The sequence below is a fragment of the Palaemon carinicauda genome, chromosome 15, assembly GCF_036898095.1.
Source record: "Palaemon carinicauda isolate YSFRI2023 chromosome 15, ASM3689809v2, whole genome shotgun sequence".
Lineage (NCBI taxonomy): Eukaryota > Metazoa > Arthropoda > Malacostraca > Decapoda > Palaemonidae > Palaemon > Palaemon carinicauda.
Genome location: NC_090739.1, coordinates 33735844 through 33755786, shown reverse-complemented (window position 1 = coordinate 33755786; position 19943 = coordinate 33735844). Strand labels below are relative to the sequence as shown.

The 19943-nt window shown below is 32.6% G+C and overlaps 1 long non-coding RNA gene across 2 annotated transcripts in view; it reads left to right on the top strand.

The window, feature by feature from the left end:
- Positions 1-17477, top strand: part of LOC137654261 (uncharacterized) — a 281869-nt gene extending 264392 nt beyond the window's left edge. Inside the window, exon 3 of one of the 2 annotated variants that reach the window (XR_011046576.1) lies at positions 17324-17477. This is a non-coding gene — a long non-coding RNA (uncharacterized lncRNA). Of the gene's footprint in view, positions 1-6241; positions 6416-17323 lie in introns of those variants that run through there. The other variant, XR_011046577.1, reaches the window with a different exon arrangement.
- Positions 17478-19943: the final 2466 nt, after the last annotated feature.

The window sequence follows — 19943 nt, the reverse complement described above, 5'->3', positions numbered from 1 at the left end:
CCAGTATGGTGCAGTTACTTCACCTGCTACCTATAGGCGAGACAAGCCAGACCCCCCCAGCAATGTAGGGGGAAATAAGAACGCACATAATTTGCGAGAAAAGGCAGTTGAGTTAGAGTCCTACTTGTGAGTGGGCAACCTTCACTAGGCCCACCGGCCATGGTAAGCCTACCACAGCCATGGCGGACGTCCATACGCCAGTAACGTCTTACGACGTCCAATATTTCTTTTTAATTTAAATGTCTCCCCGTCCGCTCTCCCCGGGTATTGTACCAGTTAAAAGTGAATTCCATTGTAATTGACTATTGAAATCATTTAAGAGCCAGCGAGAAACTTATTAATCTTCTGTTGTGCACTCTCAAGATTTAAAGTTCTAATTCACTCGCTTTGAAAAAGATTTCTGCTCATTTTAATTGTGAAAATTAACTTGGACGACAAATTCTTGTACGATTTAACAATCGTCTAATTCACCGCCTCCGACCATGTATCCTGTATTTTGATTATTACCCCACGCCCTTATGACATATTTTATTTCTTTGATATTTATTCGCTTATAATTTCATAAATCAATACGTCTACATAATCAACCTATGCTTTCATCAGCTCTCTCCATCTTTGGCTCCTTTTTTACTACTAACCTTATATGTTATTGGAAGCAATATTTTATTTGATAACTAATCATTACACCATTCGGTCACCTACCAATTTTCCTGTGGAAAGTTTATGCATCACCAACAATAAATTATTTTTACATACGCAAATGTTAACATAAAACAACCGAAAATAAATTTTTTATTGGTATTCCAGTAAGGGTTAACAACAAACCGTTTATCTTATTCAATTTCTTAACAAGAGAAATTGAAAAAGTTGAATATTGAAATATAAGATTTTATTAAGAATTCTCTCTATTTTATTACAAAACTTTTGTTCGCCGTTAAAACGTCACATTTAAAAAACTTGAGAAAATTTTATTTTCAGTATTAAATGATTTATATGTTTACACACACCCATGTATATATATATATATATATATATATATATATATATATATATATATATATATATATGTATATATATATATATATATATATATATATATATATATATATATATATATATATATATATATATATATATATATATAGTATTTATGTTCATATATACAGTATATATATAATATAAATATAAAACCTCAAATTAAAAGGATTATTTGTAATATATAGTATAGAAAGTTGAAGGAAATGGGTTTCTAAATTTTCTTTCTTTGCCTGTTTATAGTTTTCTTTATCCTGCTCTTGTCCTGATAGATCTGCCTTCTTCTTGGCTTCTTTCTTGGTTTTTACCCGTTATTGCACCTCATCATTCCACCACCCTGATTCTTTATCCTTTGGGGGTGTTCTTCCTGATGACTTTCCAAGTACTTCCTCACCGATCCTTAGAATCACTTTACTATTCTCGGTCCGCCATTCTTGTACATCCTCATGTAATCCTCATGCAACCTTACTGCTTCCAGCACTTTTTCCTTAAACAAGACTCTCAGTTCTTCCTCTTTCAATTTACACCACTTAATCTATGGGTCAATTCTTGTCTTTTTACTTCTCCTACAATTCCTTAGTCTGCAATCAATTACCACTAACCTATGTTGCGCTGCTACACCCTCCCCATTTATCACACTGCAATTTTTAACCTCTGTCAGATGGTCTCTTACACATCAGCAAATCTATCTGGCTCTCCCTGCCACCGCTACTGTAAGTAATCAGTCTGTTAATCTTTTTCTCAAAGGCGTTGATCTTTGCTAGGTCAAAAGCTACTGCAAAATCAATCACTCTTTCTCCCCCATCATTTCTCTCACCCACACCCCAACCTCCATGCACTCTCTCTATCCTTCCTCTACTAATTCCCAAGTGGCCATTCAGATCTCCTCCTATAATTACCCTTTCCCTTGCAGGAATTATTCCAAGCTCCTGGTCCATCTCCTCCCAGAATGTATCCTTCTCCTCCTCTGTACATCCAGTATGTAGGGCATAGGCACATACCACATTGACTATTGTTGCTTCCAGTCCCAGCTTTAAATTCAAAATTCTGTTATTTTTCCTATTCACTCCAATCAGACTTTCTTTCAGATCTTCCGATGATATTATTCCTACACCATTTCTTCCTTCCATATTTGCTCCACTGTAATAAAATTTACAACCTTCGCCTAGTTCTCTTGCCTTATTTCCCTTCCGTCTGGTCTCCTGCACTCACAACACTCCAATCTTCCTTCTCTCCATGAGGTCAACCAGCTCTCGCCATTTTCCAGTCATTGTCCCCACATTCAGAGTTGCTACTCTCATCCTCTCCTCAGATATTTTCCTCTGAACTTGCCTCTTTAACCCAGCCCGCCCATGACTGGGTAGCCCTTGCTGATTTTTTGGAGGGATCAGGCGAGGTCCCAGCGCGTCTCCTGCGGGGAACGCCCTAGCATTAATTTCACTTTCACAACTTGCACTGGTCATATTGGTTTTGGCTAATTTTTCATGGCCGGATGCCTTTCCTGCCGCCAACCCTCCCCATTTACCCTGGCTTGGGACCGGCACCAAGTTGAGGCTTGCTTTCCCCCCCCCCCCCCCCCCCTCAGTGACTGGGTTGTAGTCTGAACAGTAACTGAGAATGTTAATGATTGGGTTTATCATATAGGATATTTTTAAATGCATGCCTACTTTTGATTTACTTGAGCTTTTTTTATTCACGTATTCATGATTGCAGTTTATGAAAGAATAGACCTGAAGAAGTAATGTTAATTACAGTAATATTATTGTAAGTGAATGATAACCTTGTGTCTAAGTCTATCCATTTTAATTTTGCTAATTTTAATGACTTGCATATGAATGACATTATGATTTTGATAATATGTTATAGTCATGCAATATGTAGCAGGACTTCCTAATATTGAAGTATTTTATGGAATATTTTTTTTTTTTAATGACTAGGTTATCTTTTTGTTATCACGTATTTGTATGTTTGTATTTGTGGATGTATGTATGCAAGGCTAAGAGAGAGAGAGAGAGAGAGAGAGAGAGAGAGAGAGAGAGAGAGAGAGAGAGAGAGAGAGAGAGAGAGAGAGAGAGAGAGAGAGAGAGAGAGAGAGAATATCTGCTTGAGGTGGATATTCTTTCGGAATTTCCTGTGATTAAGTTTTACGTCAAGAAACAAGGGTCAGGGTTTTGAGGGTAGAAAGAGGAATGACTATGTGTTGGAAAACGAAGAGTTCTTATTTTGTCTCTACTTTGTCAAGGTTTTTTCATTGTGTATAATCATAATTTTTGTTTTAGGATAAATCAGGAATGAATTAAGATAGAAATGTAAAGAAATATGCTAAAGTTTACTTAGTCAGTAGGATGTGTAAAATTATTTTAATTTTCGAAACTCGTCTATTGATTTCAAAGCTGAGCTGTTATGTGTTTCCAGAGTTATTAATGTATCATCATCTTGATTATTTTCATTATTACTTTTTTTTTTTTTCCACAAACTTACCAGGTTATTATATGCACATGGCAACTTGCTCCCGAGCCCCTCGAAAATATGTTCCAATAAAGTTTGTCGTAGGTGTTCAACAGTTTCCTAAAAAACTTGTTCTGTACCAGACCCGGTTCGATTTTTTTGCACCTAATCTTTTCCAGGTTTCTCCTGAGGTCTCATGGCATTTTTCCTAGCGTTCCTAAGACGTTGGATAATCCTTCTATGTCTTCTTACAATATTCTCCTTATTTCAGTCTTTAGATCTTAGTACGTATAGTGCTTATCCATCTTTTTTTTTTGCCTGTTGCCTCGACTCTTACGTATAGCTGCATCTATCAGATACATTGTGGTTTATTATTACAAGTATTACGTCCAGTCTTTGAGTCTTTATTACACTGTTAGCTTTTACATCACTTTCCCTTTGTAACTTTATTTTCTCATTTATGAACTTACTGTGGTAGATGGCTGTACCAGTCTTACATACAAGGTGTGCTTTATTCTATATATATTTCTAGTACACGATCTTAGGAACTGTATCATTCTTTTATATTATTATTATTATTATTATTATTATTATTATTATTATTATTATTATTATTATTATTATTAATAATAATATTACTTATGTTGCTGGTGTTAATATTGTTGTGCTTTTAACAGAGGCCATGGCATATCCCGTGAGCATGTATATGAACAGCATTGTTCGAATACTTTTTCCAATACCAGCGGGTAATACATAATAGCTGTATTTTCATCAGGATAAATGCTTTCTGATAACTGTACGCAAATGTTTCCGGATTTTTGTATTCATTTGCGCAATTTACTACTAAACATGTATAAGCCATCCAAAAATATGGAATGAAAGATGACCACAGACAGAGCACTTAAAGTAATCTTTTGAAAAGTCTACGTTGGCGTCTCTTGATTAATCATACGTTTTTCTACCTTGCCATCAATATCAGTGTTATGTTAGCCTGATTAAATTTGGCGTTTTTATTCCTCATGATTATCAGACCTAATCTGATTAATGATCAAGATTATTATTCATAGCTGACATCAATTTACCAGATTACTTCAGGTCTTTAGGGATCTTTGTCATTAAGATTTTTTTTTACCTTCGTCCTATTGTATCATTTGTTCATAATTAGTATTTACTTTAATTTTCTGACATTGTTTGTTTATTACATTGATGTTTTAATTTTACATATTTTAACTTATGTCAGGGAATATTTCGAATTGTTTTATAAAGTGAGAGAGTGAGTGCATAAGAATTAGGTTAACAAAATTCAGCGGCTGAAATGAATTGGTATTCATATCACGTTGTTTTTTTTTTTTCATTTTAAAGATATTTTTGTGGGTTGGCCTATCGTAACCTGAAATTTAAAGGAAAAAAAATTCGGGTAATGCCTTATTTTTTGCAAGACAAGATTACAGTTGAGGAGTAGAGTTGTATCTCACTCGACAGTCTAAAATAAATGTTAATGAAATATGAATATAATGTACCGTAGAGTTAGTGTTTTCCTTCATCATTAATGTATATATATCTTTAAATATCTTTCGAAAGATTGAATAATTATTTTTGAAGATTAGGTTTGATTATTTTTAAGCTTCTGTATTTCAGTTCACGACGTTTTGTAGATTTTTTAAGTCAGTCATGTTTGGTCCATGATTTTTCTGCTCTTAGAATATATATTTATTTTATACTTTTGACTTTTAATCCCTGCGCAGATCTGTATACTCATTTTAGTAAATAAATAATTTATTTTCTAGTCTTAAAGATTTATTCCCTTTCATAACTCTATTCAGGTAGTGATATTATTCCATCTTGGGAGGAACCTTATACCGATTTTTATTTATTTTGCAATTCCCTAAAGTTAGGATTTGTGTTTATTTAGCTTGGAAAATTTGTTCATAATCTTTTGTCATCTATCCAGTGACGTTTTAAGAAATGTTATATGATATCCAAGGTAAAATGGCTCGTATTTACTGAGCATCATCCTTCTGTTTTGTTACAAAATTATGTAAATTTCCGTTATTATATAATGTTAGATTGTGTTTTATACGCAAACTACTCTTTAAATTCGTAATTGTTGTAGTTACGTATATATATATATATATATATATATATATATATATATATATATATATATATATATATATATATATATATATATATATTTATATATATATATATATATATTTATATATATATATATTTATATATATATATATATATATATATATATATATATATATATATATATATATATATATATACACACATATGTGTGTGTGTTACTAGCTGCTTTCTTATTTGTTTTGACGATAGAACTGAATTCTCGGTCCCTGGTAATTTTACAAGGTTTGGTACCTAAAATTTGTATAATTATATATAAGATTATAATATTCTTTGGAAATAACGAAGCCCTTAGATATTTAAAATTCTCACCTTGAAAATGGCCATCATAAATGAAAAAGTTTTCATACAACTAAAGATCGCATTAATTTACACGTGATAATGTCGTCCAATTGTAAAAGTGTATACAAATGTCATATATTTTTTTATTTGCAATTGGTCATTTTTCAAATTTTGAAAAAAAAAAAAATCAAACATAATAGCTTTTTAATATCTTGTATATTTATTACTATTATTTAGAGAAGCCTAATTGTTAATTGCAATTACTCTAGGTTGTTTAAATTTCCTTGAATGATTAATTTAAGTCTTTTCTTGCCCTTTCTAGCTCGTGGAACTCATTCGCCCGTCTCTTAAGACGTCACGTTCGAAGACAAATGCCGCCCGTACTAAAACTTTTTCGGACGTAATTGGAAAGGGCAGAGTTTTGTAACTCGGCTTTTATTCTCTCCTACACTCTTTTGGGTTTTGAAAGTTTTGCTTTTATTCTTCAGGTTTTTCGTTTCATTCAGTAAGATTATATAGACATTTTCTTAATTACTATTATGAAGTTTGTGTTCTATCTTATATTTGTGTTGTAATGTTTTAGCTTGTTTATTTACTTAGATTATATTTTCTCCGTAAGTATTCTTTTTATTGCCATTGTAAAATTTAGATATACATATATCCTTGTATATCTATCAGTATAGGAAAATTATATGCTTTAACATTTTATTTGAAACACTTTTCTGAGAATTTACATATATACTTGTTTTTCTCGTTTATTGGTCACAGCTTTTTTAATGTATATATATATGTTTTTTTTTTATTGTAATTACTGTTTTTCATGAAGGGGATATTTCTGCTCGAGTAAGCCTTTTGAAGATATCCAGTTAGAAGCTGATTTGTCATCCACTAAGTGAAATTCTTTTTTAACATCAATAGAAATGTATTCTTTCAATGTTCTTATATTAATTCGTAATTTCAGCTTTTTACCGTAGCATTTTCGAATTGGTTTTCTATTTGTTTTCATCGCGCCATTATTATTTTTGCATTGTTCCCTATCGGTAAACTGACATATTTTTACTTATTCGTTAATATTGTGTATGTATTTAAGAGGGCTTGCAGATAATCTTCCAGAATCAGTTACTTCTGTAGAATATACATTCTGATGATATCAATAACCCAGCTTATTCTTTATTTTACAACTATTTTTCCATTCAAAAGAAGAGCCAGTTCAAGTACACTAATATGTATTTCTCATTCCCTTCGATATAGTTTTGCTATTATCCGGTTATGTAAAAAATTCGATAAGCTTTGTTGGAAGGTGATATATTAATTCAACTCTTCTGGAAAGTGCTAGGATAACATCTGCTTTGTTATAGTTTGAATATTATATAGACGTAGTTCTAATTGCTGATTTTATGGATTCTATTGACAAAATGAAAGTTCTTCGCAACATTTGCCCAAGATTGGACAGAACTAGTTTGGTATTGCAAATATTAAGGCTCTAATCCCTGGTATTTCTGTAAATTAAACAAGAATGACTTATGATGATAATGAGGGGACGAAGGGATCTGCTGTGCTGGCGGAATGGACTGTAGGGTCCATCATATTCCTGTGTCACTGGGTGCGTTTTAACCCTTGAAGACCTGAGATAAAACAGGCGTTGTTTCTTTCATCATATATGGTATACTGTGCATGGTTATTTATATGAAGACTTAAAACGTTATTTTATTGTACCGAAGGCAGCTTCGTCATGGGGTACATTATTCTTGTAGGGTCATAGTATGGGTAGGATGTTCGGTGAAGTAAGGGATGGAATTGTGACTCCATTGATTTATCCAGACTTTCTCAATAATATACTTGAGTTTACTTATAGGCTTACACATTGTGAAATGTGCCAAGTACCAACAATTTTAAATATTAGGATGAAATTTCTACAGAATTGCTGATTGTCTTTGCCATTACAAGACAGCATTTAACTTTTAGCGACAAGTACTGTTTTGATGAAATCTGTGTATAGTATATGCTGTCTGATTGAACGTTCTTATAACTATTAGAGGTTAATTTTTTTGTGTTAACACGTCACCTTTCATGAACAATGCACTAAAAACAACCATAATTGGAAATTGGCAATTTTCTCTTTCTCTTGAACTCATTGGAATGAGAAATTTGCTCTAATAAGAATACTTTAAATTTGTCCTATATCGTAATGTATTTTTTTTTCTTTAGTGACCTTGATCTTCACAGCTTCATGTATTGTTAGCATTTCGTAAAACAGATAAGATTTTGCTCAGAAACGATGAGTTGTAACTGACGTTTTGTAGAGTAAACTGAAATATGAAATAGCAAAAGAATATTTTTTTTTCTTGATTAGTTATTCTACATTTTGAATTCTATGCCTATGAAAAGAGTTATGTAGGTACTAATTTTGAAATCTGTTACCGCTCCTACTGTCATTTTGTACTGTGGAGACTTGCTTTGTATGTCTTCTCTTTGTCTTGTGTCGTATAAATGTTTACTAACAGCAACAACAGCGACAATGATTATAATAATAATCATAACTTATTCACCAGCAAGTCACTAATTATTATTATTATTATTATTATTATTATTATTATTATTATTATTATTATTGCAAGCTACGCTACAACCCTAGTTGGAAAACCCGGATGCTATAAGGCCAGGGGCTCCAAAATGAAAAAATAGCCAAGTAAGAAAAGGAAATAAGGAAATAAATAAACTACAAGAGGAGTAATGAACAATTTAAAAAACAACATTTTAAAAACACTAACAACATTAAAATACATCTTTCATATATAAATTATAAAAACTTCAAAAAAACAAGGTGAAGAGAAATAAGATAGAGTAGTGTACCAGAGTGTACCTTCAAATAAGAGAACTCTACTCAAACACAGTGGAAGACCACGGTACAAAGAGAGCAATGATTTGATTTTTGGAGTGTCCTCCACCTAGAAGAGCTGTTTACCATAGCTAAAGAGTCTTTTCTACCCTTACCAAGAGGAAAGTAGTCACTGAACAATTACAGTGTAGTGCAATAGTTAACCCCTTGAACGATACAGAATTGTTTGGTAATCTTGGTGTTGTCAGGTGTATGATAGCAGAGGGGAATGTGGAAAGAATAGACCAGACTATTCGGTGTGTATGTAGGCGAAGGAAAAATGATCCGTAACCAGAGAGGAGAATGTCAATTTATTACTGTCCAGTCAAAGGACTAGTGGTAGTGTGATTGCGAGTGAGTAAGATGTATTTATATTTACTAGAATATAAGTATTTTGAATTGCCGTTAAGTAAGAACGGGCTTTTCATTCAAAGAATTTTCTAGGTAAATTGTGTCAAACAAACATTATTATAGAACGAGAATATTCAGAAGTATGTGTAATTGTTACATACAAAATAGATGCTTAACGGTGTTATCAAATGTTTTCTTACCTTATGCTCTTGTGGCTATATTAAAAGAATATTATATAACTTAAAGTAGGTTAAATAGATATTTTTTTTTTAGAATAGTTGGATCCCTAAAACTTTAGTAAGGGAGGCTATAGCAGAATTCTGATATAGATTGGGCATTAGCATTTAGATGTGACAAGAAAGTTCGGAAAAGATGTGAACATAGGGTGTTTTAATTTTTGTTATAGGAAAGGAAATCCTTGGTAATAAAACAATGTCCAATATCGTATCTTCGCTTTTGCATATTGATAAGCTTATTTATTTATTTTAGGAGTACCTTGACGCGGTCAAAGGATTTGTGTATCGCCTTGATCAGCAAAGCTGTACTGGTCAGGGCCACCCATGCTAGGTAGGTTTGCTGTGAGCGATTAGACGAGAATCACCCACCATTACCAATATTCACTGGCCAGCGTGGTGATGAAAATGGATAGACCCCAGATATGAATAAAGACATGTCTGAGGCCTTTGTCCTGCAGTGGACTAGAAACGGCTGCATCTGTTGTTGTTGTTGTTTTATATATATATATATATATATATATATATATATATATATATATATATATATATATATATATATATATATATCTAGTTTATGTGTGAAGATGGACAAATACAAATGTATGGATGCATAAAAACATAGATTCACGTTCTCTAAATGGATACGAACATAAATACACATGTCCATTCATCTTCCCATATATGACAAATATACCCACATACATTTACACGTATCACCATCAGTAGGCAGGGCCAGCTTTACCTTGCCTACCACAATAAAGGAGTCCAAATCGTTATGTCACGTCTACCTTATGGTTTCAAGGCATCAATAAGAACGATGAAGTGCCGCGTCCCTGTCCGTAATCCCGGAGGATGACAGATACTGACCATTTGTCAGCGGATGAAGATTGTCCGCCGGGACATTTGCCCTTATCCCACATCCCTTTCCGATATCACCCACCATCCACTCAACTCCCCCTGTATTCTCTCCCCCTCCTTTCACCTCTCCCATTACATCTTCCACTTCTCCGTTTTGTTAGAGCCACCTGTTGAAACTTAGGTCTTATGAGTGAATGTCCTTGGGTCGGTCACTTAACATTTGCGACTGTGATTGTTTTGGTGGACGAAGGAAGATCATGATGAGGAAGGGAACTGAGGCGAAGGAAGAGGGAAAATAATCAAAATCAAGGAAAAAAGAAAGCAAAAATATATCCTAAGAATTGGAGTTAAATCAGGAGTGTCGGAAATGGAAATAGATGAAAGATGAAATGGGAAGATACTAAGAGGAAAGTAAGTGGAAATTGGTTGAAGGAAATTGTGATGGAGTTGCCAAGAATATCGTTCATGTTGGCATTATGAAGGCATATATTTACATATACACGTATGAATATTAGAGCATATGGAACACAATTTGTCATTAGGAAATATGAATTTCTAAGGAGGCAGGTAAGCCTCACAATTTTGAGTCTTTGGACAAATGATGTTCCTGAAAAACTGACATCAATCTCGTTGCAAGATTGGAATCGAGATCTTCGTCGAAGAGGGGGAGACCTTGTGAAGCCTTGATGAAGAGTCGTGTAAAATGGGATCCGAACCACTTGTCGACACTAAATGGGGATCCTATCTGTTTGTTCGGAGAGATGCAGTCTTCGATTTTTGGACCCTGCAAAGATATTGTTTATTAGTATATATCTGTATACATATGTGCATGTATATATCTGTATACATATGTGCATGTATATATCTGTATACATATGTGCATATTTATAGATGTATATATATATATATATATATATATATATATATATATATATATATATGTATGAATATATGTATGTGAAAGGATCCAGAACATTAAGAAAGTATGGCATATTCGAGTTGAGTCCGCGGTTAGCATAAAAGGGGTATTTTCTATCCTTTCAATTTTGATTTTCGTGTAAATTATATTTAATGTATGTTTCTACACATGATATACTGTGACGCTAGCTGACCAATTTTTATGAATCATTCAAATTTATCTCGTAAGATTAAATGGCAATGTGTGTGAAGTACTGAAATATGTGGTCTGGTTTTTCTTTCCTTAACTACCTAAATAACTTCGTTAGGCCAGATGTCTGCAATGCTGCTGTCTATAAAAGTCTTTGTACCAACTATCCTTCACAAAGGGAAATCTATTATACTTTATTTATCCCAAGGCTTGCTGGTTTATTTTCATGTGCATGTTTACCCACTTGCGACTCTTTCTTTCTATTTTTATGGACCCGTATATTTGCTGCATGTCTACTGTTTTGTCTGTCATACCTTCCTAACGTTCGTCAGTTTGCCTTACTGTCTTTATGTCCGACCCTCCTCCAAGGTACCTTAATTTTGCACAGTACTAAAAAGACTATATTTCGTCAAAGAGAAATTTGTTACAGGCTGAACATTGTTTTCGAAACACCTTGTATTGTTTTAGTTTCGTGGTTATTAATTTTTTCTTTATTTGTGCAGCAGAATACTTTCATGCCTCTTCAAGTCGTTGTAGTAGATAAGTTCTGATTTGAGTTACTTTGTTTAACCAATAAAGATAATTATATGCTTAGCAAGTTCATTCTATATCTAATTTCAGTATATTATATGCTTAGCAGGTTTATTCTAGTTCTAATTTCAGTGTTTATTGACTAATCTAGCTTCAGAAAAAAGCCACTAAGGCTACAAATCATTCTGCAGAAACAAATGAAAACTTTTTCTACTCTCTTTGGCCGTACTGTTGTGAGTAGAATGGCCAAAAGTTTGGCCCAGCAGCAGACATCATCGAGGGAAAAGGGAATGCCACCCAGCCAATTTTCGGTTGGGTGCCTCCAGAACACATTTAGCTTCTCGATGGAGCGAAGATGAGAGGAAAAGTTGCCGACCCGAAGCACCGCTTTTGAAGTTCAACGCAAAGGGATCACCGTTCTATATCATATGACTTTTTCCCGATGGCTAGGTTTTTTTGGGGGTAGTGAGTTTATGCCTTTTCTCTTAATGGTCGAACTACCGATAGTTTAATTGCTCTTTCTTTATGACTACTATGCTTGCGATGTCAGTGACACCGCTCTGACTTTCATAGAAGCTGATCGAAGCTTCATTTTCTGTCGGCATTTTTTACGTTTTTGTTGTTGTCATTTACGATTTGTTTTCGAATCCTACTTAACGTTCTCTCTCTCTCTCTCTCTCTCTCTCTCTCTCTCTCTCTCTCTCTCTCTCTCTCTCTCTCTCTCTCTCTCTCTCTCTCTCTCTCTCTCTCCAGCTATTTAAAGAGTAATTACTTTAAAATGATCAATCAGTTGTGTGTTTGTGAGAGTGATTGTTAGGTTATAAAGATAAAATACAAGGGATAACTATATCTCGGATTTCCGTGCTAACCAAGACTCAAAATGGTAACTTTTCATTCACTTTGGTAAACGGAGAATCATAGTACGAACCTTACAATTTCACACTGTGAATGAAATTCACAGATATGGAAATCGACCATTATTTGGGGGAAGTTAGAGAGGAATAGGTATTCAAAGAAGACTTAAGAAGACAACTTAATCCAGTGGGAATAGAATGCCAGCGGAAGGTAAAGGTAGGCTTTGCTTAATGGAACATATTAAGAAGACAGGTGACCCAAGCCCATCCTCAAACCGGAAAGATTGAAAACCAGGCGATAGATATGGGAAAATGGGACTTTGATCATTGTTACAGTGAGATGATTATCAAGAAAAGTATTTCTTATTTTATGTTTTCTTTTTAAGCATGTAAAAATTATAGAAACACACGCACACCCATATATATATATATATATATATATATATATATATATATTATATATATATATATAAACACGCACACACCTATATATATATATATATATATATATATATATATAATTTATATTTATATTTTATATATACTGTATATATATAGATAGATAGATAGATGTACTGTATATATATATACAGTATATATATATATATATATATATATATATATATATATATATATACTGTATATATGTATATATATACTATATATGTAAATTTATACTGGTATATTACATATAGATATACAGTATATAATGTGTGTATATATACCGGTATATATATATATATATATATATATTTATATATATATACTGTATATACAGTATATATATATTATATATATATATATATATATATATATATATATATATATATATATATATATATACTGTATTTGTGTGCATATAAGTTTATATTTTTATGCATATATACTCACATAGATACCACTTACACACATGAAACATATTTTCACAGAACTGAAAAAGGAGTAGCTGAAATAGTTAGTGAGTTTCCGTTATTTGCAGATCAAAAGCAATTTATAGACATTTATTGATAAAACATTAAGCCATTTATTTTCCCAAATTTATCAAAAGGCTAACATACTTGTTAATGTTACTTCCTTATTTTTTATAATCGAAACATTATATATTTTGGTATTAACAGTTCGCGCTCCAATATTTCATCAAAATCCAATAACTTCTCTTCCTCGATCTGACTTTGAAGAAAATTCCGATTTGTAAATCACCAACTGAAATCATCCCTGATAATTCAATATCGATAATATTTTGGAAATGAAGAAGGTTGTAGTTATTTTTAAATAATATATTACTATTTATTAAAATTTAATCTAGATGCCTATCGATAAAGAACTGTTGATTCCCCCTCAAATTAAAAACCATTATATTTTTACCAAAACGTATTGGGGATGAGTTACATATAGGTAAATTTTTATTGTTATAGGTATAGAATGAAAAAAGCTATTATTGAATTCATTGCTCATAGGGAATTGGAATTTTTTCCGGGTTCCCTTTGACCCAGTGGTAATTGGAACGTGTTGTAATATTAAAAAATTGTGAATTGCATTTCATTATTCAATGAGAGAGAGAGAGAGAGAGAGAGAGAGAGAGAGAGAGAGAGAGAGAGAGAGAGAGAGAGAGAGAGAGAGAGAGAGAGAGAGAGAGAGAGAGAGAGAATATTTAAGCCTGTTAATGGATCAATCTTATTACTTTCTTAGTGTATAATTCAGTAGAACCACTAATTAGAAAACAGGCTTATTATTACAGGGAATAATGTGATTATACTCAATTTTACTTATTAAAGTAAAAAGTAATCCTGTTTTGAAAAAAAGCATGATTATATTTTTATTCATATAGTGCCAATGTTATAGTTGTTCCAGACCGTAATTTGGCATTATTGTATCTAAGCGTAATGTGAAAAAAGGGTTATTACTGTTCAACTTCGTGCATTTTAATCTATTAAAAACTTAGAGATGGGCGAATGAGTTGCACGAGCTAGAAAGGGCAAGAAAAGACTTAAATTAATCATTCAAGGAAATTTAAACAACCTAGGGTAATTACAATTAACGAATTAGGCCTCTATAAATAATAGTATGAAGAGAGAGAGAGAGAGAGAGAGAGAGAGAGAGAGAGAGAGAGAGAGAGAGAGAGAGAGAGAGAGAGAGATCCCGTCAGCTCGAGAGAGATCCCGTCATAATTGATCTACGCACTGAAGTGACTACAATTCTCTCTCTCTCTCTCTCTCTCTCTCTCTCTCTCTCTCTCTCTCTCTCTCTCTCTCTCAATATAACTGTTCTGTATTCTAATGCTTGGTAAACCCCCTTTCCCCAATCCTTCCGTACCGTGAAAGTTTCAGTTCAAAAATTTTGGTTGCTACAATGCTTGAAATGAATGTAATAGGGGGATGCTTTTATGATATCCCTTCCTAATTTCAATGCTCTCCTTTGGTGATGCTTCATGCAAGGAGTATAACTAATGCAAATGGTATATACACATATCTATGTATGTATATATATATATATATATATATATATATATATATATATATATATGTATACATTATGTATATATAAACATATATAAATATCTATATATATTATATATATATATATATATATACATATGTAAATATATATAAACATATATATATATATATATATATATATATATATATAATATATATATATATATATTTAGATATATATATATATATATATATATATATATATAAATATATATATATATCTAAATATATATATATATATATAATATATATATATATACATATATATAAATATATATATATATATATATATATATATATATTTATATATATTATATATATAATGTATATATATTATGTATATATAAACATAAATATAAATATTTTTACATGTTTATATATATATATATATATATATATATATATATATAATATCTCTCTCTCTCTCTCTCTCTCTCTCTCTCTCTCTCTCTCTCTCTCTCTCTATATATATATATATATATATATATATATATATATATATATATATATATATTATATATATATATTACATGTATATATAAATACATAAATGCATATACATATATATATATATATATATATATATATATATATATTTATATTTATATATATGTTTATATTTATTATATATGCATATTATCATTATCATTAGCCATGGCTTGTTCACTGGAGGACATAGGCCTAAGACATATCCTTCCACTGCATTCTGTTTATGGTCTTTCTATGCCAGTCTATACCCGTAAATTTTCTTAGCTCCTTAATCCATCTTCTTTTCTTCTTCCCCTGATACGTTTGCAATCTTAAGGGACCCATTCTGATGTTGTTCTTGTCCAACTATTATGTGTCATCATCATTATATGCCCTGCCCATGTCCATTTCATTTTTTGTATGTTAGAATATCCTCTACCTTAGTTTTCTTTCGTATCTATGTTGCTCATTTTCAGTCTTCATGTGTAATGCCCATCATTATTCTTTCCATGGCTCTTTGAGTTGTAACTAGCTCATGTTTGAAGGCTTTAGAACAGGTCCAAATTTCTGATGCATAAGTTGATACAGATATGACCATCTAATTGAATATTTTTCTCTGGAGAAATTGACCTATTATTTTTCATAATTTCATTTTGTTGACCAAAAGCTCTCCGTCCCATGCTTATCCTTCTTTTAATTTTGTTCTCATCTCTTAGGGAAACTCTTACTCTGTCCTGATTAGTTAATAGTATATTAATTAACAATCTCTAGTTTAGAGGTATGTCCATAATTATTATATCTTGTCTCTGCATTCTCATTAAACACTATCTCATTTTTGCTCATATTTTGAGTCCTACATTTATGCTTTCTCTATTCAAATCTTCATCATCTTTTACAATATCTCCCATGATTCACTATCTTTACGTAGTTTTAGTATTACTGTACTACCCATTTAAATATCTTCAAATATTTTAACATAAGATTCTTGTATTCCTTGTCTTTCAAAGGTTTTCATTACTGCTTTAGTTTTGGCAGAATCAGAAGCTTTCTCGTAGTCTATAAATGCCATACATAGTGGTTTGTCATATTCAGTTAATTTTTTCCATTACCTGATAAATTACATGGATATGGTCAGTGGTTGAGTACCTGCTTCCAAGCCTGCCTGCACTCTTGGTGTCCTTCTATTCGGTCTACTATCATGTTTGTAAATAGTTTATATGTTACTGAGTGTAAATTTATTGTGCGATAATTTTTTAGGTCTTTAATGTCTTTCCTTTTATAAAATACTTAAGAGCTGTACAAAGTATTCTTGCATTCATACATAAACATTACAGCATAATATCTGGATACCATGATGCGAAAAATTCTATTTAGATATAAGTTAAAGATATTATTACTTGCAATAGCCAAGGTGACATTGTGCTGAAAAAAAAAAAAAAACTATTAGACCCAGTTTTAATTCTAGTATAGACAGTATCTCTATTTCAATATCAGATACTGGACAGAAGTTGTTGATTTACACACATTTATAGTTATGGCACAGTAAATTATTTTTTCTCAGTCTTCCTTTTTAGGAAAGTCCTTACAATTATTTTCTCTACAGTTTCTTTTTCTTTTCTTTTCAGAAGTGAGTGCATCGCTATTTTATTGGAGGGTGTTGGCATAAACTAGTTCTGAATGCGCCGCAGCTATGAAGTGTTCTGCTTCTATTACGGAACAAAAAATCGATAAGAGGGATTACGGTAAATCATATGCTGTTGAAAATTATTTTATATATTCATGATTTTAAGATACATGAATTCTAAGTTAATTTTGTTTTATGTATTTATTTGGATTGTGTACAATATTCTATTTCAATAATATTGGTTTTCATTTTTGAAGTAGAACCACTGGTCATATTTATTCAGTTTAATTTACTGATCTATTCAGCTCATCTTGTAAACTTGATTTTAAAACAGACAGATGCACCCTTTATATTTACACACAGCCATTTATTTCTGACATAGAGTGATCTTTGATCCTTTGCTGAAATGACTGAGCTCAAAATAGACACAAATCCTTTGCCCCCCCCCCCCAAAAAAAAAAGAAAGAAAATCGAGTAACATCGAAAATCATAAAAGTAAAATGGAATTTGTATGATAGCATGTAATAGATTTTTTAGAGTGTATTATATAGAGTAAATCACATTTTTTCCGAATGGTATTATATTGCGCGATACAGACTAATGAAATTTCTGCTATTGGAAAAATAAATGGGCTTGACGATTGCATCTATTGTTTTTGTACGTATATATTGTTTTATTCATTGATATAATAATTGCGAATTCCGGTGTAATAGATTGATTTTTTTTTTCATTGTTTGATAGATAGTTATCAAAGATTCAATCCTTTTCTCTCATATTTAAGAGTAGCTTACGTTATGAAAACAGATGTTAGACAAATAATGCTATAATTTCGAATTAAATCATAATGCAAAATTTTTACCTGATCTCATTACATATTTAATAAAGCAAGGAATGAAAGCAGTGGAGAGAAAACAGAAATTTGATAATACTTTGTGAGGATCTTAAAAAAATAGGACTATAAGACTCCTATTTGTTCTTGTATACCTTTGTTAGAAAATTGAAAGATATGAAAGGCATATATAATTAGCTAATTAAATCATCCTTACATTTAACTAACACCTACAACGCCGTGCAACATAAAGGGCGTCCACCACATTTTTCCAACCTCACCCTCTCCCTGTTTTGGCAGATCACCCCAATCCGATACCCGAAATTTTTACATAGGTCTTGTTTGCCTAGGTCTTGCCATTCCCAGTCTAGAATTGTGAAACTTTTTCTCTTTGAAGGTGTAATCGTAGAAAATATTCTAATTAAAAACATCGATTAGTCATAAATGTCTTATCTTTACAATGAATATATATAATCTTGTCGTTTAATACCTAGCACCCTATGAAAGCCAATTATTTTCAAACTTTCTAAAATGTTTGGAAATGTTATTTTTATACAAATATTCCAATCCATTGACCGAAAATAATCTAATCATTGAAGAATATAGATTATTAGTAACATGATATGTAAGTGTACAGTCGTCATACTTTTCTAAGCGCACGCAAAGGCTACGTGGCGATCACCAGTCCTTCAGCTATTACCTTATCATAAGACCCATAGTTTGAAATAAGTGTGCCAAGATACCTAAATGTGGTAACTTGATTGTTGGGTTGACTTTCCAATCTAATATCTTCAACTCCAGGATGTTCATTTGCACATTTTCTGATTTATTCACATTGATTTTAAGGTCAATAACCACTCGCAATTTATTTCAGTCTGTTAATTATTGCTGGTGTGCCTGTGTAAAGGGATGTTAATGGTGGCTTGCTAGTGTCGTTGCACAGGAAAACACGTGTTGATGAGTGCAGATCTGTTGGTATATGTTGCTTTGCTTGGGGCTTGTAAGTCTGGTGGCATGGTGTAAAATTTCCCACAATGTGACTTAATTGCAGCAGATTGTCAGAGGAGGTTGCAGACGGAAAAAAATTCGTCAGGGACGACCAACGGGTCACAGTACACGTTTTTAGCTGCGGGGACATCCAGGGCATCTTTAGGAGTGGTACTTGGTCTCACTCCTGAATCTGTGTGTCAATAAACTTTTGAGGTTTGGTATGAAGTACAAGCACGATCCCAATCCTTAGCAGCCTTAGTAATGCCATGACAAATGAACTTTGTTTTCAGTAGAATGGCGCGATTGATGTGAAAGGCCATGATTGAAATCAAACACCTGTCGGTGCATGGGAGAAGGTATCTACGGTCTAGGTCTACCAGTACTGATGTTACAGAGGAGGGTGGCGTTGAAGTCATCGAGGGGACATGCAGGATGTCCTAGATGCTTGGTACTCTGGATCTTTTCATTGGGCTTCTGCCAAGGCATTGCAATCCAATCTCAGGTGAATGGCGGCCAATGTGTTTCTTGATAGGGCATCAGCAATGGGATTCATTCTCCCAGGACGTGCTGAAGGGTACAGTTGTATTCAGCCACGGCAGAGAGATGTCGGGTAGGACGGGCTGACCAGGCGTCGGACTGTCGAGTGAAGGCGTGCACTAGAGGCATGTGGTCTGTGTGAATAACGAAGGGCGTACCTTCCAAGAAGTGGAGAAAGTGACGGACAGCCAAATACACTGCCAGCAGTTCTCAGTCAAAGGTAGAGTAACTGGATTCCACCTACACTTTTCTATTGAAGAAGGCC